Raw genomic sequence first — 26,192 nt, forward strand, 5'->3', positions numbered from 1 at the left:
AGAATACACAACACACCACCGACAAGGCATCCAAAGTCATGTGACCTTGGACACTTGCAGAAAGGCACATTGGTTTAGGCAGAAAAATGCCAAGTTTCTCAAAGTGTCATTTTCAGAATAGTACCTTAAAGACCAACTTCAGCATTAAAGATAATTACATTACAATTCAAAAGAGTGGCAGGAGTATTTCTCTATCTGCTCCTAAACTAAAGTTATTACTTATTAAGAGTAATAAGGTAACCTACATTAATCTATGGAAGACAACGCCTTGATGCAGTGAAAAACTTCATTAGGAGTTTTTCACTAGCAGGACATGTAAAACTGAAACACATATGCCCTACTTTTTAGGTAACATTTATCCTGCCCTATAAACCTTGACTCGCCTACCTTAGAGGTCACTTATACATATTAAAAGGCAAGAATTAGGTATGGCAAAAGTTTATTTTGGCAGGTTAAAATGGCAGTTTAAAACTGCACTACAGACTGCAGTGGCAGCTCTGATACGTTTTACAAGTCTACTTTATAAAGTAGATCAATGAGTGCTGCAGCCTACTTGTACCATTTAACTCACAGGCCCTGAGTACATGTAGTGCCATATATCAGAGACTTATATATACATTAAATAATCCAATCAGATGTTGGCCAATTTTACCATGTTTAGGAGCGAGAGCACAAGCACGTTATCACTAATTAGCATGAGTAAAGTCCAAAAAGCCCTAAAAGCCAACAAAAACGGGTCAGCAAGAGAAGGCAAAAATCTGGGGTGATCCTGCAGAAAGGGCCAGGTCCAGCAATGGTGTATTATAAAGCTGATTTGCCAGCTATTTACCGAATAAAACATATGTTTAATTATTATTGATGTACATCAGTTAGAACCCTTAACCCGTTCTGTGCCGGAGATGTAATGGTTACCTCTGCCGGCACAGTGCTCCTGTGCTGAGGACGTAACCATTATGTCCCGGCACCGGAGCTCGGAGGGAGCGCTTCCCCTTTCATCCCCAACCCCTCACCCCCTCAGTTCCGTCTAATGACATCAGCGCGTGATCGCGTGCTGACCTCATCAGAGGTCGCCTCCCATTGCGCTGGAAGCTGAGCTTCCAGTGCGATCAGAAGGGAAATGCTCTGCATCTCTCTTTCGATCATGTGATGGGGGCCTGAGAGGCTTCAAAGGGAAGGAAAGGAATCGTGAAGCGATCTGGCTGCTGAAATGCCCACTAGACACCAGGGATTATTTTGAAAAAGGAAACTGCCATAAGAGGAGCGACCCCTTGGGCAAGGGTCGCTCCCCAGGGGGGCAATTATTTTTCAGGCATTTTCTGCCCCCCGGGGGCAGATCGGCCTATTGTTATTGGGCCGATGAAACCTCTAGGCACCAAGGATCATTTTTATTTTTTCTACGTTTTTTAGAGGTCGGGAGCGACCCCTTAGGCAAGGGTCGCTCCCTTAGGGGGCAAATTTTATTTTAGGCTATTTCTGCCCCCCAATTGTTATTAGACCAATCTGCCCCCAAGGGGGGCAGAAACCACTAGACACCAGGGAGGTTTTTTTTTAAGGTGAATTTCACGCAAGGATCGCTCCCCACGTGACCAACATGTTGGTAAAGTACCTTAATTAATTTTAGTTAAGGTGACTGAGGTACTTGTAAGCCTCTTATGAATGAAAAATATGGTATGAGTTGAGTTTACAGACAGAGACATTTTGCAATTTTTTCACCAGATTTATTGTATTCCAAAATGTAGTACGTCAGGAGATTTGGAGATACCTCTCCCATTGTGACTCAATTTCCATCTCTGCCATCTTGGAATGCAGCATAGATATTAGAAGTGGTGGGGGTTGATAAAAGCAAATACAATATCTGAGGGTTATAAACGTGGGTAGGTATGTGATTATAGAGTGGGTAAGGTGTGTGTACTAGTGCGAACTAAATAATTAAATGTATTACTATACAGTTTCAGAAAGTTAAAAAATAATTGTGCTTGATGAAAGGCACTTAAAGTAAGAGTCATTTAAAATAAGTTGGTGTACACAAAGCAAACAATTTTCTCTCCAAGATTTCAAATTATAATATTAATTTTAAGAAACTGATATACCAAATTGAAGAATGGTGAAATTGTTCCTTATCTGAGAAGTGGAAGAAAAGAGTTGGCTGTAATAGCATGCAAATATTTTTATGATTAGGAACAGACATTGAGGAAGGTTTCTGGGTGAAAGACAGGAATTAATTAAAAGAAAAAGTCGATATAAAAGAAGATTTATGCCCTTGCTGGCGAATATACGTTCTCCATATTATGACACACACACACCAATCTGACAGAATATTGCCACATACACAAATCCGCCAGTCCAAAGGTTAGTGCTAAAGTGGCTATACCAACACCCATACCGTTACGCCAACAAAACAACGCCCACTACATCATGACCCACGAATCCCCACGGTGGACATACAATGGCGGTAAACCATTGGCAGTTCACACCAGTGCGCTGAGAATGGACACCCAATTACTAAAATGCCCAAAATTGGCAAACACCATAAACAATACCACACACCCACATTACCCACAACCCTTTATGAATGCTAATCATTGCTACGAGACTGACACCAAGACCACTGTGACAACTAGACACACACACCACATACACCCATACATCCTTCACGCACACCACTAAGCACACCAAGCCACACTACGCAACACCCACACACTTACACACACCACACAATACCCATGTCCCCACAAAGGCACCCCGTTTCACAGATGAGGAGTTGAGGGTCATGGTGGAGGAAATAGTTAGGGTAGAGTCACAGCTGTTTAAAGCACAGGTACAGTAGATATCCATTGCCAGGAAAATGGAGCAATGGCAGAGAATCATGGACAGGGTGAATGCCGTGGGAAAGCATCCAAGAACAAGGGATGACATCAGGAAGAGGTGGAACGACCTACAGGGGAAGGTCCGTTCCATTGAAGCGAGGCACCAGCTCGCCATACAGAGGGCTGGCTGTGGTCCCCCACCTCCTCCCCCACAGCTCACTGCATGGGGGGAGCAAGTCTTGGCATTACTGCATCCTGAGGGACTCATTGGAACTGCCGGAGGACTGGACACTGGTGACTCAACATTTACTACTTATCACCCCCATACCTGCATGCCATCACACACCCTCACCCTCACTCCCATCATTCCACTTCATCCCACACACTGCACGTACACATATGACTAACCACAATGCCCAGCCCTGCATGCAATACAGATGCATGGACAGCCCTCCCAGCCCTGCACAGACACACATCACAAAAGCATGCATAGCATATGGGAACTAACAATCCCACAATACATCACCAAACACAAACAAAGGTGGCAGGGAAACAGCAATGATAGAGGGGAAGCTAGGAATGTACAATATGTCACAGGCATGAAGCATAATACATCACTTACATCCCCGCAGGTGCCCCAGCCAATGTCAGCGGAGGGGAGGTGCCACGACAAACCAGTCCCCCAAAAGAAGATGCCCCCAGTGATGACAGTAACTCTGGACTTCAGGATCTGGATCAACAACCTGGCCTATCAGGGACCACTGGTCAGTCGGCCACCCCAGCCCACTCCCATTCCACCACAGAACCTCCCCATCAGTATCCCACACCACAGCACCCACCCAGCGTCCCCACACTCTGTCCCCAGGACACGTCAATCAGCAGTGTGCCCACCTGTACAGGGACTCTAGTCCACACCTCACACCCAAGACAATCAGGGACCTGGGCACACCGTTCAGGGGACAGGGGCACAGAGCAACAGGGACACTGGGAGGACCGCTGTGCGCCAGGGGGAGGACTGTCCCAGGGAACCGACTCTCCAGGAGGCACTCACCAAGATCCTGGGTGCCTATCAACAATCCCACGACACAATGGGCCAGATCCTTGACAACATGCAGGAGAACAAGTGGCTGCAGGAGGAACACCATCACGAGATCACGGAGGACTTGCAGCCTCTCAACACTACCATGATCTCCATAGCAAGGGTGCTGGCAGACATGGCCAACATCATGAGGGAATGGACAACACACCAGCGGGCCCCTACCACTAGCCAGTCTATTGACCAGCCCACCACCTCCACTGCAGTTAGTGGGCAGGAGGCCCTGCCACAGGACCCACAGGCCACCAGCACCCCTCCCCTGCAGAAGGTGAACCACCCTGCAAACATTCCCTGCGACCCAGGCAGAAGCCAGAAACACTTGCCAAGACGACCGCCAGGAAATGAGACTCTCCTGATTGTCCCCCTTGTGTCCCACCCTGTCACCTTGTCCACTCTGAACTGCCTTTTCTCCCCTCCATATGGCCTCTTGGATACTGCACCTGTGCTACAATCAGACTGGAAGAATACCCTGGACTTCACTCTACCATCACACCATTCCATTGCACTTTACCCTCAATTTTATATCACCACCGTAAACACCCTTGAACACAACTGGACTGATAGTATTTTATGTGTTTAAAATGTGCATTTAGGGGAACAGTCACATCTGGTGCAAATGATATGGACACTGTGATAGCATACAATTAATGACCTGTATCTGTCTGCGGTAATCACATCAGGACACTGTTGTCATATCAGCAACATCTGTAAGATGACAAGACATTGCTGACAGTAAGTTTAGATGCAAAGGAAGCGAATGCCATCATGCCACAATCACATAGATGAAATCAATAGTCAGAGCAATGATCAGTTCCACTGTCTCACCTGTGTATCATTGGAGGTATTGACGTATAACTGATGTTCTGTTGTCCACATCCTCATCCTCTGCCTCCTCATCCTCACTGTCCTCAGGGTCCCCTGCTGCCACAAGGGCATCTCCAGCCTCCTCCTCCTGCAGAAAAGGTACATGCCGTCTGAGGGCCAGGTTGTGCAACATGCAGCATGCTACTACTATCTGGCAGACCTTCCCGGGTGAGTAGCACAGGGATCTCCACCTGTCAGATGGAGGCACCTGAACAAGGCCTTCAGGAGGCAGAAGGTTTTTTCAAATATTTTTCGGGTTCACCCATGAGTCCCATTATAACAGTTCTCACCCCCTGTCCTGGCATTCCTCACAGGAGCCAGGAGCCACAAAAGGTTTGGGTAGCCAGAGTCACCTGGAAATAGTGAGGGACAAACTTTAGCCTTACACAATCCTATAGGGATAACACCTCAAGGCATACACTGACATACAGTGGGTGGGGACTCTGGCTCACCTATTAGCCACACATTATGCCTCTGTAGTTGGCAAATCACATTTGGGATGTTGCTATTCCTCAGGACAAAGGCGTCATGCACCGACCCAGGATACCTGGCAGTGATGTGGGAGATATCCTGGTCAGCCAGGCACACCATTTGCACATTTAGTGAGTGGAAACTCTTCTGCTTCATGTACACTTGTTCATTCTGGCGGGGGGGACTAACGCAGTATGTGTACAGTCAATCGCCCCAATATTATTGGGGATATGGCCTATTGCATAGAATCCTGCCTTAACAGTGGCCAAATCTTCCGTCTGCAGGAAAAAATGTAGCTGCACATGTGTGTCACCAGGGCAGACAGAACCCTTGCCAGCACGATTGTGAACATTGGCTGTGACATTCCTGCTGCCAAGCCCACTGTCATTTGGAAAGAACCAGTTGCCAGGAAATGGAGCACTGATAGCACTTGCACAAGAGGGGGCATCCCAGTGGGATGACGGATTGCTGATATCAGGTCAGGTTCCAATTGGGCACACAGCTCTGTGATTGTGGCCCTGTCCAGTTTATAGGCGAGTATAATGTGCCTGTCCGCCAGCGTAGCCAAGTCCACAAGGGGTCTGTACACGGGGGTTTGTCTCCTCCTCCTAATAATCCGCAGCAGTAGGTATCTAAGGGACACAAGAGTGAGTAGGCTGTCACAATTTGAACAATGGAACCACCACCTCAGTGTACATACAGCATCAATGTGATGGGATAGTGGGAATGGCATGTATGTGCTATTTTAGGCATTGACGCAGTTATGGTTTATCTGATGGTTGTCCCCCACCATGAAATGGCGACTGCCTGTCCTGTATCTTGGGACAGGTGGAAGTGAGGTAACTCCATCAATGTTAAGCGTCATGGCGGAAGGAGGTCTTGCACAGCCGTGCAATTCCTCATTGGCTAATATGGGGCTCTATGGAGTACAGTGGCCAATGGGGATCTGCGTCGGGGTGACGGTATACACCGCTGTGGACGTGACCGCCATTTTATATCTAAATCCTCACTTGTTTCCTGACTTTCCACAGGACGATACCTACACTGCGTGTGCTGCTGTGACCTGTGTCTGCAACCTACCATGGCCTGTGTGACCGGAGAAAGGGCCCCTGCCTTCACTTTGGAGGAGTTGGAGTGACTGGTGGATGGGGTCCTACCCTAGTATGGACTGCTGTATGGGCCTCCAGATCAACAGGTAAGTACACCATAGGCACGATGCATGTGGGAAGGGTGCATGAGGATGTGTGTGCAGGCATCGTGTCATCAGGGGGGGTGTCTGGTAGTAGTGTACATAGTGGGCGCCGGACGATGTTTGTACCAATGGTGATGGAAACGGGATTGGTGGGCCATATGTGTGACAGGCTGGATTGTATGGTTAATGGTGTCCTCCTGTCTGCATTCACTCTGCAGGTCAGCTCCCATCAGAAGAAGGGATTGTGGCGTGCCATCGCCAAGGACGTGCGGACCCTGGGGGTCTACAGCAGGCAGAGCACTCACTGCAGGAAACGGTGAGAGGACCTGAGACGCTGGGCACGGAAGACCGCAGAGGCCCAGCTTGGGATGGCCTCCCAATGAGGAAGGGGTACCTGTCGGAACCTGACCCCCCATGGCCCGCATACTGGCAGTTGGCTACTCAGAGCTGGATGGGCGCTTGAGCGCATCACAGCAGCCACAAGGGGGTGAGTACAGTGGGCATTACTACAATAATTGGTAGGTAGCATGGGATCTGGGTGCTGCGTGTGAGTTAGTGGGTGCCCCTTAATGCCAGGCCAAACTTTGCAGCGTGATCCAGCTCAAGGGTAATGGGTGTATGGTAAATGCAAGTAACCTAGCTTGTTTGCATTTCATGTCAGTCAGGGCTTAGTGGGTACCAGGAGGGGTGCAGTTGGCGGTGTTTGGCCCTCATCTTGCTGTGGCATCTAGCCAAATCAATGGCAGTGCAATGCATAGTGCTCAATCCTGATCCCTGTGTATGACGGTGCTGTGTATGCCAACTGTGGTGTTTGTGCTGTAATTGGCCCAGTGTTCCCTTTCTCTCCCCCCCTTTTTTCTTCTGTCATCCTGTCCATGTGTGCATTAGCATAATCTGGCAGAGGAGCAGAGGCACTGGTGACAGAGGGAGCTGCACCCCACAGGACCCAGGAGGCAGAGTCCATTGATGCCGAGGGAACCAGTGGGACGGAGGGCAAGGGGTCATTTGTGTAGATCCTTCAAGGTTCATCTACAGGTGAAATAAAACAATATTGAAATTGAGTTGAAAAACACAGCCATTTGTGTCTTCGTTTTCATCTGTAACTTCTTCTAACTAAGCAGATTTTCGAAAGCAATAAACCAATAACTGAGCTGCATCTTGCAATGGTTTTTCATTGTGTGTTGGGTATACAGAAATTCATTTAGTAAAATAGAAAGAGCAAAAAAAAAGTATCAAGGAAACATATGTATTTCAGAAATGGGAACAAGATATGGAGTTTAGAAGCAGAGGTTATTTGACATTTCTGAATTAGGAGATGCCCATGCTAGCAGGTGAATTAGAGGACATTTCTCAAAATGGGTTCTTTCTTACACACTGTCTTACATTTGGAAGGCACAAATGCAGAGAAAGACAATTGGTAATAACTCTTGTTCTACTATTCTGTATTCCCCTAAGTCTCCTGATAAAAAATGGTACCTCACTTGTATGGGTAGGCCTAGTGCCTGTGACTGGAAACAGCCCAAAACGCAATGTGGACACAGCACATTTTTCCCCAAAAAACTGACCCATTTTTGGCAATGTGCCTAACTGTGGATTATGGGTCCTAGCTCAGCCAGCACCTAAGGAAACCTAGCAAACCTGTATATATTTAAAAACTAGACACCCAGGGTAATCAAAGATGAAGTGACTTGTATGGGACTCACCAGGTTCTGTGACCCAGAATGCCTTGCAAAACTCAAAATGAATCTAAAAATACATTTACCTTACATATCTGTGATGGAAAGTTCTGGAATCTGAGGGGAACCACAACCTTCCTTCCACCCAGCATTCCCCTAAGCCTCCCGATAAAAATGGTACCTCACTTGTGTGGGTAGGCCTAGTGCCCCTGACAAAAAAACGGCCCAAAACACAACGTTAACACATCACATTTTCCCCCAAAAAAACTAACCCGTTTTTTGCAATGTGCCTAGCTGTGGATTTTGGGCCCTAGCTCAGCTGGCACCTAGGGAAATGTTGCAATCCTCTACAGTTTTTAAAACTAGACACCCAGGGAAATCCAGGATGGGGTGTTTTGTGTAGCTCTCACCAGGCTCTGTTACCCAGAATCCCTTGAAAACCTAAAATTTTGTCTAAAAAAAAAAATTTTCCTCACATTTCTGTGATGGAAAGTTCTGGAATTTGAGGATAGTGGCAAATGTCCTTTAGCAGGTAAGAGGGCAGGCCCAAGGACAGAGTGTTAGCATAATCAGTGCAAGAAGCGATCAGAGCATGAACCACTGTTCTCTGCACCTGGAAAGAGAGCAAGCCCAAATTATTTTTTCAAGGACCTTAATATATCTGCTGACCAGCGCGCATGAACAGTAGAGTAGATCACATTGATCTTTTCTTAAAAGAAAATGACAAGATTCTTACAGAGCTCTGGAGAGTGTGAAATGATGTGATTAGTGGGTTTGGGATCTAGAAAAGATTGTACCACAAATAGCTTGTTGGATGAGCTAGCGCAGCTTTGATCTTGTCAATTCAATAGGCGCGACAGGCGTGCAGGTGGCATATTTGTAAATTGTGATGGCAGCCTTGCAATTAGACTTAGCAGAGATCACATAGGTGAATTTCCACTTCCATTCAAGTGCTTTGATGGTGGGGAAACATGGTTGATGACTACGAAAGGCCAAACCAGTAGCAATGAAAGAAAACTTTAATACAAAATAGGCCATCTCTAGACAAAACAATTTTAATGCAAGCAGGCTCCACACTATAGGTGAAATGGTTCTGGCACTTGGAATGATTATTGCTCTACTCAATTGACTACAAATGCAAACTCTGATTTTCGACCTGCAGCTGGAATATGATGAAAGTGATGCAGGTGTAACAGACTATTTTGATCATTGTGGACGGGACACTGACCACCACAGGGGCTTGGCACAGGGGACATGGAAGTTGTGTCAAAATGCCATCTACTGAAAATATGGAATGAAAAAATATTGTTGTCACAAAATAATCGCCTTATAGGGTGAAGGTAAGGGTAATGGCAAGCAGGGGCATCCTCCTGTTAAATTAGAGACTGGAGTGAGAGGTGGGGGTGGGTTAATAGTATGGGGTTTTTAGGATTCAGGACAGTACTAGGTGGGTGTTAAGATTCAGGGACTGGTACTAGTAAGGAGCTAGTAGGTCTCAAGTGGTAATTAGGGGTCTTTAGGGCTTAGGGAAGCCTAGCATTAAGAGTTAGAATGGTTTGGTTCAGGGAAATGTAGTTTTAAGAGGTAGTAGTGTTTTTTTAGGGCTCAGTAAGGTAAAGCAAGGGGTCTTTAGGTTCAGGAAGGGTAGCATTAAGGGAAATGTTCTAGATTTTAAGAGTTCAAGGATGGAAAGTGTTAAAGGGTACTAAATTATAGTTAGATACATTGAAGGATGTATGTAATAAAAACGACTTTTAAAATGCAACATTTTTTGAAATTGTGATAGGTAATAATGAAAGACAGGGAATTAGTACCTCAAGAATTTCAACTTGACTTTAATGTAGTCGTTAATTTAAAAGTTGCTTAATTGCATAGAACCCCAGCCTCAGTGGGCATTGTCTACATGGGGTTTCTTCACAGGGCTTCAGTGAAGGCTCATCCCTGTGTCCAACCCCCTACTGTGCAGCCATCTAAGGATGCGCGTAATGAATTATGTTCATGCAGGTCCTTGCTGTAGCTGAGTTGATATGTTTGATACTAATGATATAATCAATTATCCCATTTGTAATGTTATCTGTGACATCATCTATAACTTCAAGAGATCTTCCTTGGGGTGAGTTAGGGTTACTGGGTTACTAATCATACCTGGCAAATGTTAGTGTGTTCTGTAGTAAACATTCAACATCCCTGAACATGAAGTTTTTTTTAATAGAATTTCTCTGTTTTTTTGAACTCTTTGTTTTGAGTGTTCTGAGTACTCATTCACAACTCTCCAGCACCAAATAATCTTAAATGAAAATACCTATATATATCAAGCACTCACCGTTAACTATTCCTTAGTAACAGTTGATATGTATATGTGTGCCTGAGTGTGAAGTTGAATTCAGAATAAAATGAAGGATTTTGTAATTAACAGCAAAATAAATACTTGTCCTTTTGGGATTTGAAACTCGGAGTTGATTGATGTAAGCACCCCAGGACTGAGCATACATTTAGCTGCACTTTTCACATGCCATTGTATTCAGCAGGAACTGATTGACAACAAAAGTGCTGAACGTGTCGTGCAAAATAATCAGTAACACCGTGTCCTGAACTTGAAGATAAAAGAAAGCAAATTGCTAAATTCCATTTGAGCTGCATGAGGTGTGAGATGGCATCTTGAGCTCGCAGCTGGTGCAGTTTTACAGTCGGCCAGCAACCAAGAGGTCTTGCCTGCCCTGGTGGGAGGATAATTGGACCAGAGGTAAAAGAGAGGCAATTAAGTCCAAAACCTTTTAACTGTGGTGCCTAAATTCTGCTGAAAGTGTTCTTCAAGATGCATTACCTTGATACTGGGCAGATTACTGATTTATTTCAGAGCATTGGTTCAGTTTATCATGCAGCCTTTAGGCTACCGCGGAGCCAAAGTTGTACGTTCCCAAGAGTTTGTGGTAAGTTTTCACAGCGAACGGTGCATTTGCAGTACATTTTTACTTCGAATGCCCCATAATTATGTGACAAAATGTAATGCTGTAATTGCAGGAATTTTGCGTAACAAGATTATCACAAAATTACCACAATTACGCTGGTATTTTACAATTGTTGCTAGCGCCTGAAAATTGCCCTAACAAAAACACACTAAAATAGCACTAAGAAAAACAGAGAAAGAAAAAGAGATCACTGAGGGTAGATGGTGCTGTTCAGAGCACTATATTCCGCATTCAGAGGAAGTATGATCCAGGGACAGAGGCGCCAACTTTAAAATTCAGTTTCCCTGTTCCTATATTCCCTTATTTTTCAAAATTCATAGTGATCAGAAGCAAGCTGACTTCTTCACATTATTTGAAGGGACTAAAAGCACCTTCAAGTTCAGCATGCAATAGAGTATATATTTTCAGGTGAATATTGTATCTGTCAAGACGGTCCGCCCAGAGAGACAAAAATAAACCCTACATGCTGTCCTGGAGATTTGAACATTAATACATTTAACTAAAAGCAGCACCCAGCAGCCAGAGGGCGATAGGCATGTAAGAAATGGCAATATTTCCCATTAGGCCAGTTGAGTTCAGAAAATCAGAGTGATACCTGGGGCTTCCATAGTCATATCAAATACATGCTTGAAAAAGGGTTGACCCATCATAAGGTGTCCTGTCCATTGTGGAGATTGCTACCTGGGAACATGACTGGAGATAAGAATTGTCTATGTGCTTCGCCCAAGCATCCTCTGCCTCTTCAGCACTGACGTTTGTATCCACCCTCTGCCATTGAACTAGGACGATAGAGAAAGGGATCCAGGATTTAAAGGGATCTGACGAAGTACGGATGAACTTGGAAAAGTAACCAAACACCTGGACCCACCTAGGGACCTACATCACTGTCAGAAATGTGGTTCCCGACGGATAGACGGTGGTTTGAATTGTGCTCAGCCACAGCGCCGCTACACTCTGCGCCGCAGTGCTGATTACAACTCAGCTTTCCGCCAGCCTTTCCATGGCAGTCACCGTGCCATGGAAAGACTGGTGCAAAACCAGTGCCGGGTACCAGAGGTGGGCCACTGCGCTGCCCATGGCATGTGAAGTGCAGAGGCCCCCCCTGCCCAGCACCATCGGAATGCGCACAGTCTGTTTTGCCAATGCTGTAGCACACCCTGCTCGGCTGATCGGCAGGAAAATTGTAATACAATGTTCCCACTGGTCAGCCCAGCGGGAATGCTGTAATACGACTGAGGTGGATGCCGCCGGCATAACAAACCCGTGGTGGGACCACCAGTGTCATAATGAGCCCCTTAGTCTGGTTTCCTACATGCAAAGTGCAACATCCCTACAAAATGTTGGAGCTAATTGGCACACTTGTTGGCCTTTTTAACAGAAAGACAAAAGAGCTAATGGCACGAGCCTTCCTGTCGCTTTTCAGGATGGCCCACCCAGAGCATAGATGGCCCATTGTGCTCTGATATCAACTGTAGTAAATGACCACTTTTTTCGTGATGTTCCCCAATTTTTGTCCTATTTGTTTTTCTGACATAAAAACTCTGTGCACTTTACCGCTGCTAAACAGGAGTAAAGTGCCTTTGTTCCCCCTTAAAACAAGTTGAAATTGGCTTTACTCCGATTGCCACAATTAACTTTCTTATAAGGCCATAATATATGGTGCAGAAATACACCCCTGGAATGGAAGGTTAAATACCACCAGTGGACTGTGTCACCTATCCTCCCATCAACCAAAGCAGAAGGGCAAACATGTCTACAGGCCTTCCCCGTGTACACTGAATGCTGCAGAGTACAACCTGCAATGCAGTCTGTCAAAATATTCCTTTATGACAGGTAAAGACCTCCCTTTTAAATATTAGTAAATCACCACTTTGTAGGCCTTGCAACCCACAAGGCAGGGCATATGGTATTTAAAAGTGGGACAGGAAGAAAATTAATATTCCCATTTCCCTACAGTGACATGGTCTAGAAAGGTATTTTCACTGTGGCAGGACTAGCTGTGCCCCAGTATAACACAAGAGTGCAGATGAAAATACGACTACTGCTAACTGGTGAAATGGGCTGTTAGAAAAGGGGTCTTTGGCTGTCCAAGCAAGGACCCTCACTCTAGTCAGGGCAGTGGAGATACACACTTAGATAACCCCTGCTCACCCCCTTGGTAGCTTGGCACAAGCAACCAGGCTTATCTCAGAAGCAATGTGGCAATTATTTGAACCCACACACACAGTAATACAGTGAAAACACGACAGAATGGACACACACCAGTTTAGCAACATATGTAATATTTATCTAAATCAAACAAGACCAAAACAACAAAAATCCAACATACACAACTCTAGATATGAATTTACCAAAGAATAAGAGTCTTACTCCATAGAAAACAATGGAAACGTTGATTTTACACAAAGTACCTGGTTAGGAACCTGGTTAGCGTCAAAAATAAAGCCGCACGGGTGAGCGTGTGTAGGAAAAGTCAGCATTGCGTCGACTCCTTACTGGCAAGTGAGGCCGTGCATCGTTTCTTCTCAGGTCAGGTCGGCGATGCAGCATTTTTCTCACCCGGAAGAGAGTGATGGGTCGATTTCTCCGATCCGTGCAAACGCACGATGACTTTGACGTCCAGGGATGATGCATGAGAAATCCAGTCGCATGGTGTTGGAAAACCACACTGTGTGGGGTTTGCTTCATTATCAGTAGACGCAAGTGGGTTTTGCGTTGTTTATCCAGTCACGATGCGTCAATCTCCCTGCCGCGATGCAGGTGGAGCATCAATTTCAGCCACAAAGCGGGTGGCGCATCGTTTATCAGCCGTGTTGCAGATGGTGCGTCAAAAATTTCCCAGCACAGTGTTCTGTGTGTGGATTTCAGTCCTTGTTCTGCCAACTTCACCTTTCAAGGGCCCAGGGACTGCATATGGCACCACTTGGCAGGGCAGGAGACTTAGCAGAGAGTCCAGGTTCTGGCAGAGGAAGCCTTTGATGGCCCTGAGACTTCAAAACAGGAGGCAAGCTCAGTTCAAGCCCTTGGAGAGTCTTCTTCAAGCAGGAATGCACAACAAAGTCCAGTCTTTGTCCCCTTTCACAGACAGAAGCAGCAGCTGTAGCATAGCCCAACAAAGCACAGTCACAGGAAGGGGCAGCACTTCTCCTCAGCTCTTCAACTCTTCTCCTTGGCAGAAGCTCCTCTTGGTTTCAGAAGTGATCTAAAGTCCGGGGTCTTAGGTTAACTACTAATACCCCTTTCTGCCTTTGAAGTAGGCAAGCTTCAAAGGAAAGTCTCTGTTGTTTACAAGATCCTGCCTCAGCCAGGAACCAGACACACACCAGGGGGTTGGAGACTGCATTGTCTGAGGGCAGGCAAAGCCCATTCAGGTGTAAGTGACCACTCCTCTCTTCACTCTAGCTCAGATGGCTCATCAGGATATGCATGCTACACCCCAGCTCCATTTTGTGTCACTGTCTAGAGGAGAATCACAAACAGCCCAACTGTCGGTCTGACCCAGACAGGGAATCCACAAACAGGCAGAGTCACAGAATGGTTTGACAAGAACATGCCCACTTTCTAAAAGTGTCATTTTCAAACTAACAATCTAAAAAACAACTTCACTAAAATATGTATTTTTAAATTGTGAGTTTCAGAGACCCCAAACTCCTGATTTCTATCTACTCTCAAAGGGAAGCTGCACTTTATGACTTTTTAAAGGCAGCTCCCATGTTAACTTATGAGAGTGAGAGGCCTTGCAACAGTGAAAAACAAATTTGGCAGTATTTCACTGTTAGGACACGTAAAACACATCAGTACATGTCCCACCTTTAACCTACACTGCACCCTGCCCCTGGGGATACCTAGGGCTTACCTTAGGGGTGCCTTACATGTATAAAAAGGGAAGGTTTAAGCCTGGCAAGTGGGTGCACTTGCCAAGTGGAATTGGCAGTTTAAAACTGCACACACAGACACTGCAGAGGCAGGTCTGAACCATGTTTACAGGCCTACTAATGTGGGTGGCACAACCAGTGCTGCAGGCCCACTAGTAGCATTTGATTTACAGGCCCTGGACACCACTAGTGCCCTTTACTAGGGACTTATAAGTAAATCAAATATGCCAATCATGGGAATGCCAATTACACATACACTTTACACAGGAGCACTTGCACTTTAACATTGGTCAGCAGTGATAAAGTGCCTAGAGTACCAAAAACAGCAAAACCAGAGTCCAGCATAAAGTCAAAACATGGGAAGCAGAGGCAAACAATGACAGGGGAGACCACACCAAGGAAGCCAGGTCTAACAGGGGTAATTCAGAAAAATAACTAAACCACTATTTAATAGTTATTTAAAATAAAATTAATTGGTGAAGTCAGGTTTTTAATACATATTGATAGGAAAATTAACTACCCTTCCCATGCCTAAGCGTTCAGAAGGCCAATTAGCATTAGCATCTGCCAACTCCCGGCCTGTGCTCAGCCAGAGAGGAGGTTGAAAGAGGTGAAATTGCACACAGGAGCACAAAACAGGCTGAGCTGAATGGGCAGAGGTGACTCATCTGAGCTCATTATAATATGCAGGGCATTCTGTTGACTTCACAGTTTCAGATCATGTCTGACAGACCTGTTGACCCACATGTAACACTTCAGAACACTTGAAAGGGAAAGCAGCATGCCAGAGCAAGTCTTGTGTATCCCCAGTCTGGTTGCTGAAGAACTCTGCTTTTGTCCTATCAGATCTCTGTCTCTGTGTTTGTTGTGGGTACAGTATCTGCTTCTAGCTGCATTTTAGTGTCACATGCCAGAGGGCATAAGTGATTTCCGTAGTGCTGTGCCTTATCCACCACCAATCATCAACATCCAGTTTTTAGCCATGTTAAAAATGACTTGACATATGTTTTTTTGAGCCTGTTTTTAGTAAGGCAAAATGGAACTACTGAAAAAGTGGGTAGACTGGAAGAGCAGAAGTGCATGGGGGGTTTGTAAAAATGAATACTGCTATTCAGGTATCCAGGCTCTATGTTGTGGAGTGCTGTGTAGTTGTGGGAGAGGACGTTTAAGCGTTTGCGATTGCATATTGGGAGCCAGTGGAGTATCCTATGCTGTTGTGTGATGTGGGCTTGGCGTGGGAGGTTGAGGACTAGTCTGTCTACTGTGTTTTGGATGGTATGCAGTCTTCTTGTGATGTGGTTGGTTAACCCTGCATACAGGGTGTTCGATAATCTAGTGTGTTGGTGATGAGGTCTTGGGCGATTGCTTTCCTGGTGTTGTCTAGTAGCAGATTTGAAGATTTTTTTCAGAATCCTTTGGGTGTTGAAGCAGGGCAAAGCCATTACATTGACTCCGGCAGCCATAGCTAGTTTGCTGTCTATGATTATTATGAAGATTCTTGCTTGTGAGCAAGGCCTGGGGGTTAGGTCTGTGGGCCACAAGGTGAAGTCCCATAGCAAGGCGCCTTTCCCAAAGACCACCAATTCTAGCTTGTCATTGTTCATTTTGGAGCAGCTAGATTTGATCTAGTTGGCCACTTCTGTCATCAATGTGGTGCACTTGTGCCTGGTGTTTTTTCCGAGAGGGACAGTATCAGGTGCATGTTGTTGACATGTGAGGATGTTTATGTTATGAGTCTGTATGATATCGTGTAGTGGGTAATGTGGTTGTTGAAGAGCATTGGGCAGAGCGTGGAGCTCTGAGGGGCTCTGCAGATGAGTTATCATGCTTCTCAGAAGCAGAAGGCCATGATGAGGGTTTGGGTTCTCCCAGTGAGGAATGAGTAGATCATTTTGAGGGCGTGTCCATCAATGCCTGTTTCAAGCGGTCTTCAGATTGGAACAGGATATGAGACAGTGTCAAAGGCTGATGATAGGTCTAGAAAGATAAGGACTATGGTTCTCCCCTATTGAGGATCACTGAATGTCTTCAATCGCTGCTATGAAAGTGGTTTCCATGCTGTGGTTGGGTCTAAATCCTAATTGTATGATGTCTAGAAGTAGGCAATTGGTAAGGTGGTTGGAGATGTGCTTGTTGATTGCTTCTTCCAAGACCTTGTCTAGGGAGGGAAGGAAAATTACTGTTATCCTATTGAAGGTCTAAAGACCATTGACTCGATGCATCTCATTGCCTAGAATGATCTTCAAGGGGGCTGGTAGGTTTTAGGGATGCTTGCTGAAGAGATATGCCTTTATCAGGGTGAGACAGGACAAGTGCCTGGGTGGTCATTCTAAACTCATCTTCTGGAAGGAATAGCTTCATTCTGCTAAGAGGAGTCTGTTATTGTCAAGCAGTCTTTATCGTTTTCTGATAAAGTATACTTTACAAATAACCAGAGAACTTAAATGCAAGAATAAAGATACTTCACAAAAGGTGATAGCTGTAAGTGGGAAACATCACAAAGGGAAATAAGTATTAAACAGCAGGAATATAAGACATTGGGCCTGATTTATAACTTGGTGGAGGGGTTACTCCATCACAATGGTGATGGATATCCTGTCCGTCAAAATCTAAATCCTGTTCTATCGTATGGGATTTAGATTTAGATATCCATCACCGTTGTGACAAATTAACCCCTACGCCGAGTTCTAAATCAGACCCTTAGTCAGTTAAGGTAGAGTTGAAACAGTTACGTTTTCTGCAGCTTCCTGAAGGCAAGCAGAACTGCTTGATTCCAAAGTGATGGTGAAAAGGAATCCTAAACTGGTCTTTGTGCCATTACGGGATCGCTTGAAAGCCAGGCAAAACAGGTGATTGTAAGAAGAGTGAGCCCCTACTTCAAACCCCTCTCTGTCAACCAAAGATAGGAAAAGAAGTGATGCTAAGTAGGCACATGTACATGATAAAGGGCCTTGTGATTCACACTATCACACTACATATTTTGAACTGTATTCTGGCTTGATTGGGAAGGCAATTTTCATGTGTGGCTGGGCGGTCATTTGATAACAATACATCTTACATTCAGAGGAGGCCTAATTGCATGTAAACATGACTGCATTTAATATTAGACAATGTATGTCTGGCATCCATCCCAGAAAAGTGGGTTAACATGTTGGAATGGTAATGCTAACAATTGTGAGCTCGATCTCTATGTTTTCATTTTCGAAACCCCATGTTTTTTTCTGACACCATTCAAACTAACAACACAGAGAAGGAAAACTCCCATGAACACTCTTTGTAATCGCTGCTACAGGGAAAGAGGACCCTGAAGAGATCCGTCTTGGGAAGAAAAAGGAAAATTAGCTTTTGTAGCTTTAATATGGTTCTATGAAGGGACGTTGTTTCCTCTTTTTAGCAAAGCAAGAGCCGAGTAACCCCTCTTTGCTCCATGAGACACCATTAGTAATAAACTAATGACGGTACTGGTGCAAGGGTGGAGTTAAACACATGGACCGGTTGCTGAAGGACGGAATTCCGACTGTAGAACCGATGACAGCATAAGGTAGGTGGGGAATCATACATGACTTGGCATAATAGAGCCTAGTGAGTTAAGAAGGTCATTTAGGTTGGATGGCAAAAACAATTATACATGCATTGGAACTAACAGATTAGATACAAATTTGCATATTATCTGTTGATTTGTTTGTAATGATCATGATCATTCTGATTTATTTGCTGTAGAGATACGGACTGCATAGTAAATAGGAATATAATTAGGTGTTTCTGAGCACTCATCTGCATTCTGATGGCTCTTTGTGGGCATTTCCCCCTACCGATAGTCTGGAGCCAGGGCTGGGAAGAAAGTACCTCTGTGCACTTCAAAGACCATTCTTTGAAGTCTCCCCCACTTCAAAGACACAATTGGATATAAGTACTGAATCTCTGACCCCACCAAATCAGTACACTTCTGGACCTGTGAAGACTGCCAAGAAGAAGGACTGCTGTGCTGCTAAAAGGACTGCTACTCTGTGGGATCCTTCCCTTGTTGGACTTGCCCTGCTGAGCTGCCCTGCTGTTTCCCTGCCTGGGTGAGAAGGACTGGACCTGCATCACTCGAACCCAGAGGGACTCCAAGGGATTGTTGGCTTGCCTCCTGTTTTCTAAGTCTCAGGGACAAAAAATACAAAAAACATACCCTCCTGTTTCAACCCTTCGGCTCATCTGCTTCTGAGTCTGTCCTCCTAACTGGGGCCACCACAGTCCTGGACCCTTGGAAGTAGACCTAGGGGTTTGCTCCAGAGGAAGCACTGCTCTGGAACCAATGCATTGCTGCCACTGCACGGACAAGACTAAAAGGATCGCCTCTACCAAGTGGAGAAACCGGGCGCATGCCATTTGGAACTGCTGCACTTCAGAGCTGATGCTTCGCACATGACCTGATGCATGGAGAAATTCAGTACAACCCTTCACCTGAGTGGGAACCAATTGTCGCATCATATGACTGCGACCAGCATTAAGGTACATTAGCTCAGCGGGCCCTGCGGGGGTCCTGTAGCTAGCCTGGGCTCCATAATGGGTGGCCTGAATTCTTGACTTTGTCCTCGTCCAGCGCAACCTTAACCCTTAAAGTGCTATTTGCTTCTAAGCATTAGAACTCTTTTGTTCTTCTAAAGTTCATATCTCAACTTGTACTTATTGTATTTTTGTCATCTTGGTCTTGTTTTGTTTCAGAATATAATATCTATATCTCTAAATTTGTGTGGAGTCTTTTTGTGATGTTTTCACTGTGTCATTGTTTAAGTAGTGCAGAAATACGTTAAGTGAAATCTCACTGCTCAGTGCCAAGCTACCTGAGAGTGAGCACAAGATACTTTAGGGTGTGTTGTGACTTACCCTGACTAAGATTGTGGTCCCTACTTGGACTGGTGCATATCTTTGCCAACTAGAGCACCAGTTTCTAACAATGAGCTATTCCTATTCCTAGTGTTTGTTGCAGTGTTAGTGATGAGTATAAATACAACCTTGGTATAGTCCAATATTTCAAGGTCCAGGCCATCTATTCTTGAATGTAAGTGAGATAGTTCTTCAGGAGGACACCGTGGGAGGCTAATTAAAAAAAGAGACGATGATGGAAGCTCTTCCTGGTCCTAATTTACCTGGTCTAGCAAAACCGCATAATGCTGTGTAATTGGTCTGGACTCACAGCACATGCTCTGGATTGAGTGCCTTTGGATCTTATATTTTTTTGTGGTTGGATGGCTTTCTGGCTTCTGATTGGCTGGCCGGGTGAAAGGGTAGGTGGATTATTGTGTGACCTGGACCTTTGATAATTGTGGAGGCTGCATTCTAAGATAATTCAGCACTGTACTGTCTAGCCCCCTCCCAGGGTTCCAGAATGGTGCAGCTTCTTTCTCCGGACTCGTGTGGCCTTTGCCCTCCACTGTGCAGTATAACTCACTCCCTCTGATCCACATTTCTGTCCCACCCACTCTCCCCCACACAATCCCTCAAAGAAGTCCCACTACACCCCCCTTGATGTTTCTACATTTAGCATTCAGCAATAAAACTATTAATATCTCAATATCTTAAAAATCACTCCTTAGCAATTGCCACTAGAAATACTGGTACAATAGAAACCAATGAGCCAAAGCCAAGACCAGTTTTGCAAAGACAGTATGCCAATTTGTTTTGGAACATTTGAAACTATAATGAAAGCGAAAAATATCGAATCTTGTGTATTTTTTCACATTTATGATGCTAGAGTGCAGCAATAGTGACTCTTGAGAGTGAGGCGGGCCGATGAGAGCAAATTAGGAAGAGATGGTGGGGTGAGCAGAATGAGAAGAGAGGAAGAAAATAGAGAATTAGTCTAAGAGTGAATAACAGAAGCATGGATGAAAAGATATATTTCAACGTTTGTGGAACAGGAGGTAGTTATTTTCATGATCCAAGTACAGTACGATCAGGGTTGGACCTTATATTTTTGGTTTCCAAGGAAACAGAGATGCTGGATAAAAGAAAGAATCAGCTGTGTGAAGATGTGAGATGCCATGAAAGATTGTAAATGCTGAAAGTAGCGGGATCTTTTGGTGTAAAATGTTCTGTCTGATACAGATGGAAATTAATTTGATACAGGGTTCTACAAGGAACAATTGCAGTTATTTTAAATTTTGTGTTTGCTAATAGTGGGGCTTCAGATTAAGGATCAGTATTGCATGAAGTTTCATTTAGTGTGTGACCCCAATGAACTATAATCAGAGTTCAGGTGACAAAAAAGATATCAAAGTAAACAAATAACATGGATCACCAGAGATAGTGAATTTGCCGGATATTTTGGTTAGAAGCCACACTGATTACTATGGGAAGAATATTCTAGCAAGCTGTTAAAGAACCGGCCCATAACAGTGAACATGAAATTGTGGGTGGGAAGATGAGTTTTCAGGAGTGAATGGCTCTTACTTCCCCTGGGCTAGTTTAGGGTGATGCACTCTATGTTGGGGGTTGTATCTCTCCAACCCTTGATTGGTCCGATGGGCAGAACCTTTGGTGGCAGTCCTAAAGTTTGAGATTAGTTTTTCAAGGTCTCCAGGGGACTTCCTGGTACAGGGCAGAGACAATTAAGACCTAAGGGGGGCACTGAGAAAGAATCTACTAATCTTGGGATATCGGACCTTGACTCCATTGGGTGACATGAGCTGGAAAGCATGGGGTTCGTCATCATAATACATGCATAGAACTGACACTGGGGTGCATCAAGGCATTTGGGCAGGACACTAAACTGCAAGGATAACACAGAAAAAGAATGAAGCAAGAGAATCATCAACAAAATAACCAGGTTTTCAACTCTTTACGAGAGGTCAAGAAGGAAGAAGCCTGTCTCAGTACCAAGTGTAGACCATTCAAAGGATGGAGCCTAAGACCGAATGGTTCTATCTCCACTGTATTTTTCCCTGTAGCGCTGGGTACTCAAAAGCGAACCAGAGGTAGATATGAGGGGTTAGAAAGGGACATTGGCTGTCAACAGCTGGAAGGTATTCTGGGTTCCTTCTGGTAGAAGGCATGACCGGAAACCAGTGAAAATTACAGCAAGCACTGGACATGGGGCTGAATTTGCAGAAGTCAGTAATAAGCTGCACAGCCATGTTCTGCATCCTCTGTAGTTTGTTAGTATGGAGATCATGAAACCCAGTACAGAGTGCACTAGCCATAACCAACTAGTCCATGTTTCTACCCATATGTGGTCATCTGACTTGGTCACTACACTAGAGGACATCAAAAAGATACCCAATGGGCCGCTAGCCCTCCGAGATACTCGAATGGACTCCCAGGGCCTCTATGGGCCTGAATGGAGGTAGATGAAGGGAGCAATGTAAACCAGTACTTCTTTGTAACAGGTTAGTTGTCATGACGTTAGGATGTTGAACATACTGCTTTCCTCACGTTGGAATATATTAAAAATAGAGAAACATAAGCCTCACAAAAGTGCTTAATAAGAGAGTTACTTTGGATTGGGTGACCTCTGACCCCTGTGCATTGTGAATTGGCAAAAGCTTTGGAGTGTGTTGAAATACCTATATTTCAAATGTATTGCTGTGAGATGGGAGGTCTCCACACAAGGCCAACAATTGTCGCAAAGCTTATATTCTTGATTTTTTTATGCCAAACCAATGCACTAAAATGATTTGCTCTCAATAGTGCAGTCAATGGTTGGATTCTCTGGTTCTTTGCTTGACACATTATTTCTCAAAACAACATACAGAAGGTCAGTAATGTCCCCTGGAAATCAGCTTTAGAGCACCATAGCTTTGTTGCTGCTTCCATCTGTCCGTCTGTCTGTCTGTCTTAAGGTGGAAATGATTGTATTACATATACTACCAGATAATTTTGCTTTGGTTATTGCAGAACTCACAAACTGTCCATGCATGGGTTGCCAATCATGAGACAGTGTGCACGCATTCAATCTACTGCTCTGCCAGATGATTTTAACAGAAAACGAAAGAAAGGGATTATACTTTGGGGCATATTTTTCAAGAGTTCACGCAACGCAGCGCAGAGTAATACGTAAAGTCGCTGCGTTTCATCAATGGGAGAGAGCAGAACTGCACCACATCTACTTAGAAGCGGCACAGGTCTACTCTCTCCCTGCTCTGGCACATTTGTAGCTGCCATATGCCAATGCAGGCATCCTTGTGCCATGGTGCAAAGGTGTCTGTGTTCTAATCTACATAGTTTAGTGCAGGAAGAAATTATGCTTTAAGGGCTTTCCCCTTTGTGTGCTGAAGAATGCAGCACATATGCAAAGAGGACAAAAATGAGGAGTAAAGAAAACATTTCTCCTTGTTATCTGCAGTGGGGAGGTGCAGGATTTTGGCACAAACCCTGGTCCATAAGTCTTCGAATTTGCATTAAAAACATTGGTTGCTGCATGGGAACACCCATGCACCACCCATGGAATGCCCCCTTGACATAAAGTAATGCAAGGCAGCAAATTGTGCTCAGTTGCATTACTTTGGGTGACAACCCAACGTAAATGGATATTTGCACTGGCTTGTAAATCCCAGCAGAAGTCTTAAAAGTGTATCTGAAACATATGCAAACTCGTAAATCTGGGCCTTAGTTAGGATAAGGATGGGGTTTATCCAGCAGGAGCTAATAGGAAGCTAAACTAAAAGGGCTCCAATGGTCCACCAATTTCTCCATTTAAGCCGCACACCGTAAGCGTGTTCTTATATCTTCAACCTTTCTTTATTGTTCAAATGAAATTAGTAACTCAGTGGCGGAAAACCATTATATATTTTTTTCTTTTTCGTCTTCTTCGCCTACGTCTTCTTCTTATTTTTATTATTATCATTCAAACATCCACAATATGGCCTCTATGATGTGTTATGTTATTTATGTCTTAAGTGTAGAAGTCGTAAACAAGCTTCTCGGCATTATTTAAAATTAATCTGCTATCTGTATCAACTTCATGAGAATAAAACAAAGAAATCATAAAAAGGGAAAAAGTTAATGATTGAAAAGCCAGGTTTTCAAGAACTTTCCGAATCAAAGCATTGGAGTTTCACTGCAAAGATACAAAGGAAGAGAGTTCCTATATCTGGCAGCGGCCAGGAAGCAGCTCTGTGTCTAAAAGATAGTGTGCAACTTTTAGGTACCATTATCAAAATGCATTGAGCAGACTTTAGTGCACGCCCTGTAAAATACCTCGTAAATGTTGAAGCCATAAAGTCCAGGTCCTTCAGGTAAATTTCTCTGTGGACAGTTATCATGGCCTTGAAGTTGACTGTTCCTACTAGACAATCAGTGTAGGTGTATATGCCAACATCCCTGTAACCAGATGTCCTACAGCACTCCACACCACCTGGAGCTGGTTCAAACATTTTTTGGGTGAGGCTAGATAGAAGGAATTGCCATAGACCAATCTAGACTGGACTAGATTAAAGCTCAGGGTAACAAATGAAAATACTTTTTTTCTTGAAAATCTTCATTTGTGGAAAACCCCTATTGGTTACCTTAGACACTTGTATGCTGAGAAACAGTTTGGAGTCCACATGTACACCCCAAATTCTGTACTAACATGGCTTATTTTGAAGGAACACTCAGTAGAAGGTGCATCAGTTCGATGAGCCATGATAGGTAAATAATAGTTCTGTTTTGTAGGGTTCATGTTCAGTAAATTGCTGTGCATCCACCAGTGAGTGATAAATAAATATTCTGAAAAGGAGGCTGGTGATTGTGAATTCTGCAATGCTAGGCTTAATCTACATCAAATCAAAGTAAATCAGGATTTATAAAGCACGACTACTCACCCGTAAGGGTCTCAAGAGCTTCTGTTAAAGAGCCATGTCTTAAGGTCCTTCCTGAATTGAGGTAGCAATGGTGACTGCCTGTGGTGCAGGGGCAGGTGTTCCAGCTCTTTTCCGTGAGGTAGGTGAAGGATCTTCCACCAGACGAGGGCTTCTGTATGTGGGGTACGGTGGCTAGTGTGGTTGAGCGAAGTGGAAAGGTCTCGTGGGGAAGTAGAAGGTGATGCTGTGGTTGAGGTAGGCGGGTTCTAGGTCATGGAGGGCCCTGTAACCGTGGACGAAAAGCTTGAAGTTAATTATTTTCTCGATAGAAAGCCAGTGAGGTCTCTTAGGTGATTGGAGATGTGTTCGTGGCAGGGGATGTCCAGGATGAGTCTGGCAGAGGTGTTTTGGATGTGCTGTAGTTTCTCTACGTACAACTCTGCATAGATGTAGTGTTGTGCTTTGGCAGGTTGCAGTAACTTTGGCAGGGGATACATGTAGATGTTAAACAGAAAGGTGGTAATATTGATTGCAGTGTTCGGTTGCCTCTCTTAACTACTGTGTTTCGTTCTCCGAAAAAAAACTTTATCCACCTAAGAAAAGTGCCATGTAGACCATATCCTGAAGTTTAATTGGCGGATGGAATGGCTGATGGTGTCAAAGGTTGCTGACAGATTGGCCAAAATCTGTGCCCTGACACCACTATTATCCATTATCCTACGTTGGTCATCAAACGCTGAAACATTACTAATGGTGCGTTTTCCATGATGAAAGCACACTTGATGGGATTCAAATATTTCTAGGCTCTTATAGCTCCATTAGCTTTGAACAGTAAGATAGAAGAAAGATGGTTCTGACTTTTTATGAATCATCTGATTTTAATAAGGGTTTTTTGGGCCATGGTTTGACTTCTTCAGTTTTCCCACGCTCATAGTAAATGAGCTCTTGTAAATTACAAGCTCCTGTAGAAACCTAGACCATTATTTTTGCCAGCTTAGGATCATTAGATGATGCAGAGGTTGATTATTTTAACTGATTGTCAAAATAATGTCTGTTTCAAAATGGTGCTGATAGATACCGGGTCGTGCAGTTCCTGTGACGTTCTCACAAATAATGGACCTGAGTATGATCTCTGAGTCCATATATGTCTGCTCTTTCTCAAATATGTTCTTATAAAGGTAGTACATTCCAAAGTTTATCAGAGGAAATAACCAAGGATTGACTAACCACAGGGATGAGAGTACATGGGAAACGCATGCATTTCCTTTCGCTCTCCCCATGCACTGCTTCTTTCTTGTTCACATTTCCCCATCAACCCTTAAAATGATGTTCCCCCCTTTTTTATATATAGCTCCACTGTTGAGCCTCCCACCATGTCCTTTTTTAAATGTTTTAAATTAATTAATTATTTTTTGCCAAATTTGCTGCCAGGCTAATCCATTCTTTACTACTCCATGATTCATTAAATGGTCTCA

Source organism: Pleurodeles waltl, chromosome 10 (assembly GCF_031143425.1).
Source record: "Pleurodeles waltl isolate 20211129_DDA chromosome 10, aPleWal1.hap1.20221129, whole genome shotgun sequence".
NCBI lineage: Eukaryota > Metazoa > Chordata > Amphibia > Caudata > Salamandridae > Pleurodeles > Pleurodeles waltl.